Source organism: Nilaparvata lugens, chromosome X, assembly GCF_014356525.2.
Source record: "Nilaparvata lugens isolate BPH chromosome X, ASM1435652v1, whole genome shotgun sequence".
Lineage (NCBI taxonomy): Eukaryota > Metazoa > Arthropoda > Insecta > Hemiptera > Delphacidae > Nilaparvata > Nilaparvata lugens.
This window is the reverse complement of record NC_052518.1, coordinates 31,628,696-31,641,636: the sequence shown is the minus strand read 5'-3', so window position 1 is coordinate 31,641,636 and position 12,941 is coordinate 31,628,696. Positions and strand designations below refer to the sequence as shown.

The window sequence follows — 12,941 nt, the reverse complement described above, 5'->3', positions numbered from 1 at the left end:
GCACCATAATACTCTTTATCTTTAAATTTGAAAGTCTGTTGATTTTGGGAACCCTAACGCTTATTATTTACATAACTCCAGAAGTATTTTATATCTCCATCCATTGCAGATTCAACCCTATGTAAATAATCAGAATAAGCTTGACTAATTTTCAATTTAACATTTTTCCGTAACGTTTTGAACATTTCATCATAATACCTCGAAATCTTTCTCTTTTTGGCATATTTATCTTTTATCTTTAAATCCCTCATAATATCCCATGTGTACCAATGAGGGTAGTTTGATTTACAATTCCTCATCCTATACTTAGGAATATGTATATCAATTACATTCCTCAATTTAGTGTAAAGGAATTCAACTGCCACATCAACATCAGCAGTATTATATAATGGATTCCAATCTACAGCATTTAGATCATTATACAAACCAAAAAAGTTTCCCTTCTTCCAATTGAAAAAAGTACCATCTGTTACTGCATCACCCAAAACTGACTCAGGGAAGGATAAACCGAGGGAAAGTATGGGATGATGTGGAACTCTATTTACCAATTCCTCAGTCTCATTTACCACCCGGATTTGCATATTACTTAATATAAGGTCGAGTGTTCGACCATTTTCATTCGCAATGTTGTTGTGAGAAGACAAATCATGTAAACTCATAAAACTAGCAAGATCTTTAGCTCTAGCACTTCCCATATCCAGAGAATAGGTACATGAAGTTACCTCAGGCAGATTGAAATCTCCCATCACAACACAAGAATCAATTTTTAACTCCTCATACAATCTATCAACACAGTCAAAATAATCCACAAATATTTGTCTTCGACAAGCTGGCAGAAAGTATACAACATTTAAATAAATGAATTTTTTATCAATACTAATTCTTACCCATAGTGCCTGAATCTCTGGAATACCTGGACTGAAACCACATAGTACCGGGTTCAGTCTCTTGTCAACGGCAATCAACACTCCGCCCCCAACAGTATTACCATCAACCACTCGGTCGAAAAACCGAAAAGCGATTATCAAATAATTCACTGTCAAGTATGCCACCATGTAGCCATGTTTCAGTCAGTGCTATTATCTGAAAATCCGATGATGTCATACCTGAGTGAAACTTATTAATTTTTGTCCTAATCCCTCCAACATTTTCATAATAACATAAGACCTCTCCAGCCATGACTGAACAAATACACCGGAATTTCTGTGATTAAATAAATAATACTTTGGATGAAAAGAATATAGATTTATGATGAAGAATAATACTTAGGAAAAAAAGAAAAAAAAGAAAATAATAATAAGAATGCAATATGATAATGAAAATAATAAGTGAAATGAAATTGAATGGACTAAACAAATGAAATAAAATATATTATAAAGTAAAAAATCTGTCAGTGATTTATGAAAAAAAATCAACTTTGAGCCTTCCACAAAAAGAAAGAAAACCAACTATACATAAAAATGCAATGTAACGATGACCGTAGTAGCTTACACACTCCAGCCGCCAATGAATGAAATAATATCCAGCAATGACAAAATTATTCATAATTATTTTTTTTTGTTATGTGAAATATTTAAAATTGAAAGAGAGTAATAGAGATTAGAATCAGCATAGAATTAGTGTGAGGTAAGCTAATATGCAAATTGGAATACCGTGATCTCACGATAAAACATTTCATTTTCTTATTCTCAACTGGAATAAATCAAGCTATCGATCCCAATGATAAACAGTTTAAAGAGTTTAACAGTTGAAACTTCCCATCACCGAGTAGATAACAACAATAAGAGGAAGTTAGCAATTATTCCTAAAGGAATACAATTTTATCGTATCAAATTAATCTTTGATAGTATCACCTATCTGTGAAAGATGAGGAAGAAAACAACTGCTAAATCCATCTACATTTGAAATAAGAATTATGGGAGAAAGAATCCTTATCTGTAAGTCGAAATGAAAAGAAATTCGACAGTGAACGAATGATAAGCCACTAAAATGTAATTCAATTGACATTTCTGAGATAAAATTAGTCAGAGTATAAGCTACAATCTTGGATATTATCATTCACTCCCTCTTACCTACCACCCCTATCACACACCAACTTAACCTATGTGAATAAAGGTAATCCAAAAGTCACAATACTTATACTCGTACATGTTGCATAATCATTCTACAATATCAGTATCCCATTACAGTCTCTTTACTCTAATCAATTTCATACTACTGTGCCCTATCACTCAATACATTATTTTCATCAGTTTTATGTTCAACAATGCTCTCTTTAAACTCGGAAACAAAATTCTCCAAGTCAACTTCAGAATCTATCACAAACGCTTTACCTCCTTCCACGAGACGAATTTTCACTCTGCCGGCGCTGTCCACCCATACGAATTTAAAACCGTTCTCGCGCTGCATAGTTTTGGTTTTAGCGAGCAAGACTCTTCGCACCACTGTCAACGACCTGTTGATTTAAACAGGACTCGTCTCACCAGGGATTCCTAATTGTCCAGAATTGAGCTCCTTCCTCCTCTTTCTCCGTTGAATCAGCTCCTCAGCATCCCCTCGACTTACAAACTTGACTGCAATGCCCGACGTTGGACGGTTATTCCTTTTCTTTAGTCGATGACATGCGTCTATGGGTTCCTTCGTGGCGTCCATCCCTAGTGTCTTGCACACATCAACGACTATTTTTGTTACGTCCTCATCCGATTTTGAGGGAACACCATAAATTTCGACAGTGTTTCTCCTCGAATACTGCTCTAAGGAGTCAAGTTGAGCTGTTACCTCGTTCAACTTGTTACGCAGAGCTTGATTTTCATGAGAGAGTTCATCAATTTTTGTTTGTTGCGTCTGAATTAATACAGACTGTTTCTCGGTACAAGATTTTATAAGATTAGAAAGATCTTCACTCAGTTTTTCATGGCTATTCAAAAACATAGTCTTTATCTCTGCCAACGATTCATTAAGAGTCTCCAGAGTTATAAATGAGCTATTAGAAAGTTGGACAGTATTAAATCGAACTGGGGTTGAGTCAGAATTAGCGCGTTGAAGTCTGAAATTCGAAGAACATGTTTTACATGACCAATCTCGTCCCGCGAATTCTTCTATTTCAGTATCACGGAGGCCCACACACTTCCCATGGAAATAAGACTTGCACTGAGCACAAATGATTTTGTCTTTACTATTTCTATTAACAGACAGATTGCAAGAACTACAGACTGACATGGCTTTACTGCTATTATACACTGCACCCAACAAAACCCACAATGCACTGACTAATATGAATACTAGATATTTTAGCTTATACGAGTTCTATTGAACGATTTTAGAGCGGCAGGAAAACGAAAACAGTCACTCCGACATTGCACGCACAGACAGAAAAATCAGATTACACGTCCGCTCGCTTCGGCTGCTCAACGATAACTGCGATTAGACAAGAGAGTATACCTGTTCAATTATCTATAATTAATATAAGTGAATTGGATTCAGTGAATAGATGTCTAATGACATATTGATGAAAAATTAAGGGATGTAAATAGTTAAGACATGAATAATGTGAGAAGTTTGTTTATTAAAATAACTCATATGCATGTCATTTATCTATTAAGAAAGGTCCTTATTGTGGTGCTCCAGAATACTTTAATCTCTTCCTGTTTAAAGTAGCAATTTTTTGAGCTACATACTGGTTCATGTTACTGTACCTCAATTCAATCTCAATTTTTGTAGCATTCAGATTTTCCTCCATGATCCGGTGTTTGAACATTTCTAGAACAAATAACAGTTCAAAGTATACAATCTTTACAAATTAGAAAATTAGGATTTTATTTCCTGAATTAATCTGCTAGCAAATTTATTTAATAACCTAAAATGTATTCAAATATGTATGACTCTCCCTCTCCTGAAAGGAAAGTCCAAGATAACACAAGAGCGTTTTTTTTCACGTGAAAATTATGTCCTCACAGTTTTACATTATAACGTCATATTCTGGTGGAAAAGTCGAGAAAATCACATTTTTTCACGTGAAAAAAAGTGTAAATGTTCCAACTTTTCACGTGATAAGTACGTGAAACTGAAACTTGAAAATAACGTTTTTTTTGTTTGTACATTTTCCCGTTATACTGAACATGTATACTGAACTCTCAGAAAAGAACATGAATAAAACGGTTTCTTCTACATTTCTTGTCCCACATTTGGTCATTTCCTTCGCATGAAAATTTCCAAAAATTCACATGTAAATAACGTTTTTGAAATACATTTTTACAATATTTTATCGTGAAAAGATGGAGAAGGATTACCTTAATTATTCTGAATGAATAACCTTTCAAATTCTTCATTTTTACATTAAAAAACTATAAATCTTATAAAACTTTTGAATAACCACAATATAATGTGAAGTAAATTCTCTACCCTAACTTTACAATAATTTTACACAAAACTGAATAAAAATTAAATTCAACTATAAAGTCCTATTCAGACAAATGGATTTTTCCTAGAAAGTAGTGATATATTATGCAATCTAACAGCTGGACACTATAATTACAAAAAAACTCATTTTCATTTGTAATCATTCAACAGCTGACAAATTTCAAAAATGTTTCATGTAAGCTTATTTTTCAGCTGTTGGACTTTGTATCAGCCATTTGCTTGTATTAGCTTTGCATCACCAATGTGAAAAAACCAAAAATGTCTGGATAGCCAATAGGGAGATTTTTGCTTTAATAAAATGGTGAAACAACAATAATTTTTATTAAAATTGAATTTATTTTCAAAACATCACAGTCTTCAACCCTTCAATAAGTTGGAGACTGTTGTAGATATAATACTGTAACTTTCAGGATAAGTTATTGGTCGAATACTCCACCTTTTGACATACAACTGAATTTCAACTCCTCATAAGTCACCCCCTTGGGGGTTGTAAATCAAAGATTTTGAATGTAAATACCCATTGTGTATTATCTTAAAAGCCTTTTAAAAACGAGAAAGATGAAATCAATAAAAATCTTCTATGATACTTTTATCCAAAATGGTGGCTGAAGATTGAAGCTTTGGTTTTTAAAGAAATAATTGATAAAATTCAATCAGCCGCCATTTTGGATAAAAGTATCATAGATTTTTATTGATGTCATTTTTCTAGTTTTAAAAAGGCCTTTATAATGATGTATCACACAATGGGTGTTTACATTAAAAATATTTGAGTTATAACCTCTCATTTCTTTACAAACTGTAACTTCAATCAGCCACCGTTTTGGATTCAAGTTTCATAGTACATTTTAATTGATGTTATGTTTCTTGTTTTAAAAAGCCCTTTAAAATAATGTACCACACAATAGGCGTTTACATTAAAAATATTCCAGTTAAAACTCTTGAGTCACCATATTATACATTCTGAACCTAGTCAACCCCTTATGAAGGGGGTTGAAATTCAGTTGTACCGTACGTCAAGAGTTAGAGTATTTGACCAGTAACATATCCTGAAAGCTACAGTATTATATCTACAACAGTATCTAATTTATTGAAAGGTTCCCATACATATGACTCACCCGGTATGATTACTAACTTATAATGATTATCACAAGCCTAGAGCTCATGTGGACATCACCCATAGAAAAAAATTGTTTGACTTTATATTCTGTTTTAAATTAATCAAAAATGAGACTTACTTAGATTTCTCTTTGCTGGTAAACCGAGTTTTTGGAGACTTCAGCCAGTATTTGATTACTGTACTGCTTCTATGTCTTTTTCTTTTGTGTTGGAAAATTTCATCACCACAACTCCTATCAGAGATGAAACAAAAGTTTACTTATAATTAAACATATTTCAAATAATATTTTTTGACTGGAAAATTGGAAAAACACACATGTTGCAAACACACAGTCTCACTCTTTCTTATCATATAAAATATATATTGCTAAAATGAGAGGACTACATCGATAGTTTTTCTAAATTGGAATAAGATATAAAGATGTTAATATAAATAAATGAATCAATTGCTTGCTGGAAAAAGTTTAAATTAAGCCTGCCGGTCCAGAAAACAACTGAATAAATTTTAATCTATCAATCCACAGTCATATATTATTGATATTAAGTTCATTATAATAACATGAGTGTAGATTAGTTTGTGGTGACTTCAATTAGGCCTACTTAGGTTAGGCTAAATAAAAAGTTTTGCTACACATTCAAATTTATATCTACCAGCATATAACCCTGGAATGTGTCTGCCTAGAATAATAATCATCTTATTTCCAGCAATGATAAATTCAAGAGGCTTTTCTCTTATTATTATTAGGTTATGTAATGCGTGGCCTATAATAGTCTTTCAAAAAGATTATCATTTAAATATATAAGTATTTAGACCTATAATAAATTTATTCTTTCATTCTATGGTACATCAATAACAACAAAATCACTTGACTTACCTATATTTCCTGGATAAAATCACAAAAATTACAAACTACAAAACACAAACAACCTCAAAAAACCGTTGGTCCATTGGTTGCAAAAATGCAAAATGCATTGAACCAAATGGCGTGCAGCACTCTGGTCTAAAGCCAAAATCGATAAACCCGAAATGTTGATATAATATTATCAATACATCGACAAATAATAATTATCGACTATTAATAATTACATATTCTCAAATGTCATCTACATCTTTGTTTGGAAATGTATTATTCAAATTACATAGTTTAAATAAGTAAAAGTAGAATACAATCCTGATTTCTACATTTTTGAATGCAATAAAATCAGTTTTCCCCGGGAAAAAAGTTATAATTAGCTTGATATATCGATTGTTAAGACTTTGATTTTTCAATTTCACAGTATCAATATTATTGATAATATATTGATATTTTCATTCGATACCATAGTAATGGTGGCAATTTCAAAATTATTGACAATGTTACTGTTATTAAAACATTTGATATTAATTTCAGGTGGAGATTATTGATTTTTATGGGGGGACATTTGTGCTTGACACTGAAATAATGTTGGAAACGATAAAATAGTCGGTTGTTATTATTTGAATTGAAACCCCAAAAATCATTTCAAAGTCTGTGAGAGTAATTTTGGATACTGCATGATTTTCATCATAAACTGTGATCTAATTTGAAAAAGTGTTATAACTTTTCCAATTTTGAATGGAATCATTTCAAATTCTAGGACAAGGTTATAATATGAACAGAAACGTTCATGAATTTTTTTAGAATTTTTCAAGATGAACCAAATTTTTTTTTTAAATTTTAAACGTCAGTAGCACGTTAACGGCACGTCTGACAGGATTTTCACATAGGACAAAAAGTGCTGGGAATTCACTTCTACACCCGAATCAGTTATCAAAAATAGATTGTTTCGGGAAAATTGGAAGTCTGCCAAAATAATTCAAAGTTTTTAACTGCATTTAAAATTACCGCAAAAGGTCTATAAATCGTTAATGGTGCATTGTAAACGATTTTTGCAAGAGACAAAAAGTGCTGGAAATTCTCTTCTACACCCGAATCATTCATAAAAAATACATTGTTCCAGGAAAATTGAAAATCTGCCAAAATTATTACAGTACCAAGTTTTTAACTGCATTTAAAATTACCTCAAAAGGTCTATATATTGTTAACGGTGCCCTGTAGACGAATTTTGCAAGAGGCAAAAAGTGCTGGAAATTCATTTCTTTACCTGAATTGATTAACAGAAAGCTCAATGTGAGACTTTTTTGGAAAATTCAAAAATTTTCCATCAAAAATTTAATTGGCATGAAATTTTTTTTATCTCGATAACGGTGTGTTGTAAACGATTTTGCAACAGGTAGAAAGGGGTTTAAATTCGATTTCTCATCCGAACTGTTGGTCAGAAAGCCTAAATTGAGAGTTGAAAAAATGTTTGATTTTCACTTTTAACATTTTCACTTTTTATTCAAGTGAAGAAACGTGATTTTCACATTGTGTGTTAACATGGGTAATATCATCCTGAGAGCTCAGAAACCTGTCCTTATTGATATCAATGAAGATTTTATATAATCAATAGAAGCTCATTGACTGTATTTACCATGATTTCTATTTGTTTGTATTTACTTCTAATGATACATACCCATTTACTTTTATTGATATCACTAAAAGTTTAGTGATAACAATAGATTTTCGTTGACTGTATTCACCATTATTTCAATTGATATCCATGAGCACCTATGATATCACTGAACGTACAGTGATATCAATAGAAGTTCATTGACTGTATTTACCGTGAAGTGTATTGATATCCATGAACTCCTATTGATATCACTAAACTTGTAGTGATATCAATATAAGTTCATTGACTGTATTTACCGTGATTTCTATTGGTATCCATGGATTTCTATTGATATCCATGAGCGTCTATTGATATCACTAAACTTGCAGTGACTGTATTTACCGTGATTTCTATTGGTATCCATGAACTTCTATTGATATCACTAAACTTGTAGTGATATCAATATAAGTTCATTGACTGTATTTACCGTGATTTCTATTGGTATCCATGGATTTCTATCGATATCCATGAGCACATATTGATATCCATGAGCATATATTGATATCAATAGAGTTTTTCTATCGATTTCTATGGATCTCTTCCACTAGGGTAACTTTTTCTCACTAATCAAATAAGTCTAGTCAGAATAGATTTGTTCACACTCAACTAGAATTGTTCCTCCACTTTAAAATCTACATCAATTTTCAGTTGGAGGAGTAAATGTCTGAGAAATTTTTTTTTCAAAGGGTTCTATGCATTTAGTTGCGGAACTGCAAGTCCACTCTTTATGTGTGATGGTGAATACAAAAATCACTAGGGGGAAGAGTTGAATTCTTGAATTGTATTTATATTTTGATTGTGATTGTATTCATCTTACATTATTGAGTAGGAAATAACTTCACTATTAATTCCAGTACGTAATTGATTCAATTTAATAATATATTTTGAATGGCGTTTATATTTTATGCAGGATTTCTGCGATTATATTAAGTTTAATTTTGTGATTACTTATAATACGGTTTTTATTGGTAGGAATGAACTATGTTTCAGTTCATCCAGTTTATAACTAGTATCATTAAGTTTTTTACGTTGGTTTCAATTGGAAAAAGAACAATATGATAAATGAATGTAACTATAGATAAATAAATAAATAATTGGGGAATCCATATGTTGTAAGTTCTATTTTTAATCCACTCTCAATATTTGTAAATGAATAAATAATTTTAAACAAATTATAAGTTGAAGAGATGGGTAGAAAGGTGGGTATTGAGCCTGTCCTACCATTATCTTAAGAATAGCTCAAGTTATTAATATATGATTCAGCACTATCAAAATATCCGTTATTTTGATAATTAGATTGAAAATAATTTATTCTCCAAATGAAGAATTTTCAATTTTTTATTTTATTTTACTCACTTTTATTCTGTTTTCGATGCTTTCCTTTCAACTTCAAACAAATGATCTGGGAATTGTTAACTAGAAAAATTCCATTTCTAAATGAATAGATTGATAATTTCTATTCATGTAGCATGGCAGAGTTTTAGAAACTATTTGTTTTCAATGAGTGGACAAAAATCAACTCCACCGGATCCTTTCATTTTTCTTCCATTAAATTATATATTTCATTTGTATATTTTCAAGTCAGAATTGTCAACTAAAATCAATAGGACTCCAATGAGCATTCCAGTTACAAATATTCCTAGATCATTCATATTATTAATAAAATTGTAACCTATTAAAAGATAGTTTAATCTCTGAATTATGTACCGTATTTCTTAATAATCGATATATTTCCTCATGAAATTGAAAATTCTCTCTTATTTATAGAGATATACATTCCTTTCCAATTATATATACAGGATGTTTACGAAATCCCTAACAATACTCTAGGGCATTGTTACTGGGTAAGAAACATATCCAAATATCATATTTAAATTGTCCGAAAGTCTTCAGTTACTCACACAGCGGCCATTTTCACTTATTATTTTTTTCTGAATAATGGGTAAACATACGAAATTGAAACTTTGCACGATCATTTATAACGACTACGGTATACAAAGCTAGAAAAAAATGAGATATGGCAGTTTTAGTGGTTGGTGACCCACCTTTAGAGGGTTATGTAACGTTAATGTATTGTTTAAAATGACCTAAAATCACTTACTATAACCATTCAATGCAAATAGAGATTGTTGCATCATTAAGGCGACTCTATCAGCATGCCTTGGTTTGCACTGCAACAAACTTTCAGTGGTCACCTATCACTAAAGCTGCCATATCTCAGTTAATATTGGTCTGATCATAAAAAAATTTATTAAATTTACTAAAAAAAGTTATTCTAGTAGAGTTTTTGTAAAACCAACAGTTTCTGAGTTATTCAAGAAACAAAATTTTGAATGGCCGCCATTTCGTTCTATGAATTTCAAAAATTATCATAATTTTTTTCTAGCTTTGTCTAGTTGTTATAAATGATCAAGCAAAGATTCAATTTCGTACGTTCAACCATTATTCAGAAAAAAATAATAAGTGAAAATGGCCGCTGTGTGAGTAACTGAATACTTCCGGACAATTTAAATAAGATATTTAGATATGGTTTTTACCCAGGAACAATGCCCTAGAGTATTGTTAGGGAGTTCGTAAACACTGTATATTCTTTAATTCCAAATAAATTGGGCATGATACCTTTGATTTATTTATAAAACTATCATTTTTCAAATAAATGAATGAAGATGCTTTATTAATGTTTCGATACTTATATTTCTCTCCGATTATTCATATATCGTTTACTGTATATAATTTACATTATTATTGTTCATCATTATCTCATATTATTGCTCTTTCAAATCATGATTAAGATCCTCAAGTTCTTTCAAATGTTGGTTAAATATTGAAAAGGTACAGGGTAGGGTTATTCAGTGTATTAGATAGTAAGTTATTGATGTTTGTTTATACATTATTATACGCAGAACAATGATGTTATCTGACTTGTGATCCGCCCCGGGGAGACATAATAGTTTACATTATATTACGGTTCAATGACCAATTCTTATACTGATAAAAAATAATAGAATATTAAGGTAGTTTCTGATGAAGGCTTATAAAATATTACGTATTCAATATAACATGATTGTCTCTCAAGCCATGTCTTCTTTGTATTGCTTAGTGAATTTCTTCATTGAAATGCAACGTTATGGAGTTCTACAGTGAATTCACTGTGGGCCGTTTGCACAGTGCATGTTTAATCTAAAGCTTAAACCAAATCTGCATTTTTTTTGTTTCAACTAAAATTCCGTTTGCACAGTATCAATTTAAACTCTGTATTGAGTTTAAACTCTGGGAAAGTTTGAACCTTTTAAGAGTTCAAATTCTGTATTGAGTTTAAACTCTGTATTGAGTTTAAACTCTGGGAAAGTTTAAACCTCCAAAGCAGGAGGTTTAAACCAAATAATTTGGATTAACTTGACATCTGTAAAGATTTGATGGGGAAACAGCTAATTTTGGGCGGTTGTTTTAATTCTTCTGTAGACGATAATAATTATTTAGGTTAATGTGAATCATTATTTGAATGTAAAAATAATTATAATGGAGGAATTAATAGAAGTTTCAAATGCAATTGATAAAGATGATTGCGAAGAAATTTTGAAACTGAGAAAAATTGGGCGGAAAATAAATCATTTAAATTTCTGGGATGATAAAGCATTTTTTTACGGTTTTGCTTGAGTAAAGTAACTGCTAATCGAGTATTTGATTGAATAAACCACTTGATAGAAAATAAGACAATTTTTAACGGTTATCTTTGATTAGAAAACATGTTTTTAATAGCACATAACCAAGATATTTTGCTTTCATAACTAGATTAATTTTAAGCGTAACAAAATAACTTTTTTATCTTACATTCTAAAATATATTATTGTGCCAAAGTTTTTATCTAATAGTAATGTAGCATTTCATCATTTTTTGAAGAATTTCTTGATTGCTTTTCACTTCTATTACCGTACAATTTACAGCTTTGTGGATTTTGCGCGAGGAAATAGTAGTTACATAACCTCAATTTACTAATGGTTTGTGAACAAATAACAAATTTCCTGTAAAAATCATCCTTCCTGATATTATAAACGATGACATTCTATTACCAACTTAACGCTAAACTAGTTTAACTCAAACTGGATTAGTAAATGCTCTGATAAAAGCGATTCAAGTTTAAACTTTCAAATCAACTCAAACTCGATTAAATTAATCGAGTTTAGCAATCTATACTGTGCAAACGGCCCTGTGACTTCCATAATTTTATTCCATGTCTGTAGTTAGAATAATAGATAAGCTCAACAAGAGTAGAATCATAAACTGGGAAAGTAAAAATCATTAATCTATCTAATCTTCAAACTAAATCTGAAATCTGATATTTTTTTGAAAATTGAGACTAAGTTAGAAGGTAGGTAGGTGAATTATCTGCATTTTTTCTAACTCAAAATTCTTGTAATATTCAGATTACATTGATATCAGGTTCTGTAAAGTGAAAAAAAAATTGTTTGATTTTTTCGCTTTATTCTTTGATATTATCTATTCACAGGTCATTCATTATTATTGCAATAGTCATGAAAAAATATGATTATTTGAATTATTAGTCATCCTGGTATTAAAATAGTGTAAACTACTAGGATACCGTACTTATACTATCACTGATAATAACGTATAACTAGAATATGTTGGTTGTAGGTACTCTACCTACATTCTTCATGATACACTTAACAATTATAACTTAATACATTCTGGTCGCAAAATCATGAATGATATTTTTATAAAATCGATAATTCACTATGTAAAGGTAATGATAAAAAATTATATTGGAGTATACAATAGTTTTATGGAGGTTTGAAAATATTGAATATTTGTATAGCAAGAAATATACTAATATTCCAACCTTACTCTTATTTCATAAACGTAATCATCTGAAA

General features: G+C 30.8%; 1 protein-coding gene and 1 long non-coding RNA gene across 11 annotated transcripts in view; one reads left to right on the top strand and one right to left on the bottom strand.

Annotated features, from left to right (window-relative positions):
- Positions 1 to 12,941, top strand: part of LOC111057353 (fasciclin-3) — a 442,757-nt gene that overhangs the window by 351,609 nt on the left and 78,207 nt on the right. The gene's annotated exons all lie outside the window — the stretch shown is intronic.
- Positions 3,546 to 5,868, bottom strand: LOC120354962. Its single transcript, XR_005573335.1, has 2 exons — positions 5,655 to 5,868; positions 3,546 to 3,759 (listed from the first exon to the last, which is right to left on the bottom strand). It is a non-coding gene; the product is annotated as an uncharacterized LOC120354962 (long non-coding RNA).